At 60.9% G+C, this 1,849-nt stretch overlaps 1 non-coding gene across 1 annotated transcript; it reads right to left on the bottom strand.

Moving 5' to 3' along the window:
• Nucleotides 1–1,499: 1,499 nt before the first annotated feature.
• LOC144122286 (U5 spliceosomal RNA) lies at nt 1,500–1,624 on the bottom strand. Its single transcript, XR_013312890.1, has one exon. It is a non-coding gene; the product is annotated as a U5 spliceosomal RNA (small nuclear RNA).
• Between the last annotated feature and the right edge of the window lie 225 nt (nt 1,625–1,849).

Below are 1,849 nucleotides of genomic sequence, written 5' to 3'. Positions count from 1 at the left end.
CATCTTGGTTTCGCTGGCCTGCCGTGGGCTGGGAGAGGAATCGATCAAGCTCTGTGTCCGCAACACCGGACGGGACCAATCACGTGGTGGAGGCCCAGGAATCCTCCCCGGGCGAAGGTGACTTCTCTGCTTTCGCCTCGTCTGATACCACCTCAGGTATGGCTCCGGCTGGTTCGCCCGTTGTTGCTACCGTGGGCGAGGTGTCATCGCTTTCCGCGACACCGAAGACCACGGGCTCTGTAGGAGATTCTGGCCGCCCCGAGGGTGGTTCAACGCCTGCAGCGGGCTGTGCGGGTGATGTCGCCAGGGCGGCCGCGAAAGAGCGCGGCGCCACGCAGTCTGATGTGGCGTGGGCCCCACCACAGCGCCGACAAGCCGCTTGGCACGCAGTTGTCTCGTGGCCGTAGGCTGAGGAACGGCCGCATCGCACGGCGGAACAGTTGGCGCCGAGATGGCCCGCAGCGCCACAGCGGGAACACACCCTCTTCATCCCTCTATAATCGAGCATTGCTCGGTGACCGGCCACGATGAAGAAGTTGGGCGGCGCCCGCTGCATGTCGAGCTTGACCATCCGGGCTCCATTCCGGACATGGGTCTTCCCTTTGAAAGTCGCCTCCGTAACTGCTCGGACCTTTCCGTAGGGGCTGAGAGCGGCGGCGAGGGCGTCGTCGCTTACTGATGGCGGTAGTCGAAACACCGTCACGTAAACCACTGGTGCGGCCATTTGCACCAGTGGCACTTCATTTCCTGCGACAAGCACGGAGCCTGCCGCGGGAAATTTTGTGGCCTGAGCCATGGACGAAAAGGCTGCAAGGAACTTGGTTCCGCCGAGGTGCTGTAGATATTGCAGCCCCCCGGCACCGACGACCGCCTCGAGAGCATCGATTAAGTCGTCCGCTGGGGTATGTACCGGCACGGCGAACTGAAAGCACTGGGCTTTCGTTGGTCTCGTAGCTGGTGGAGGCAGATCTGTGGTGGACCTGGGCGCTGCCATGGCTGTCTCGGAAGTTCGCAGCGCACCGCTGTGTCCAGCAGGACCGGGGGCAGCAAGTGGGTTCAGGAGAACCGGGACCAAGGGCAGCAGCGGATCAGTAGCGGCAGGACAGGCAGGACCTCCGGAAGCGCACGGGGTGGAACCGGAGGCCCACAAAGGGCTCAGGAACTACTGTGACGGGCAGAGTCTCCTCGACCGACGTAGATTAGTACGTAGATTAGTAGCGGCGCGTTCTTCTTCGCTTTCTTCGTCTAGTAAACCAAACAGCTAACGCTCGTTACATCAACGTCATCCAGACTGTGGCGGCCATTTTTTAACCTGCACTGGCGTCGCATAGCATACAGGCCTGTAAGATTTCGCCTTCATCAAAATTCGACCGCCATGGCCGGGATCGAAACAGCGTCTTAAGGGCCAGTAGCCGAGCACCACACCACTGAACCACTACGACGGTCGATACCGATATGCACGTTACACATACTATTCTTTTTTTGGATTGATAAGTTAGGCTCCGCCCAAACGGGCAGACCCTCTCAAAAATTGGTCTACAGGCTCATTGGAGTGCCCCCTCCCACCGTAATCTTCAGTAAAAGGCGGAAGATTAGTACGTGGGGTGAGAAGAGGCCTGAGCGATGAACCGATACCGCCACCAGCGGACGGACGGCACTCCAGGCGACTGGAAGTCTGCCGCCCCCCGTCGACAGGAAGTCTGCCGCCCTCCACAGACAGGAAGTCTGCCGCCCTCCGCCGACAGGAAGTCTGCCGCCCTCCGCCGACAGGAAGTCTCCCGCCCTCCGCCGACAGGAAGTCTGCCGCCCTCCTCCGACAGGAAGTCTGCCGCCCTCCGCCGACAGGAAG

The sequence above is a fragment of the Amblyomma americanum genome, chromosome 2, assembly GCF_052857255.1.
Source record: "Amblyomma americanum isolate KBUSLIRL-KWMA chromosome 2, ASM5285725v1, whole genome shotgun sequence".
NCBI lineage: Eukaryota > Metazoa > Arthropoda > Arachnida > Ixodida > Ixodidae > Amblyomma > Amblyomma americanum.
Note: the sequence above shows the minus strand (reverse complement) of the source record. Positions and strands in the feature narration are given on the sequence as shown.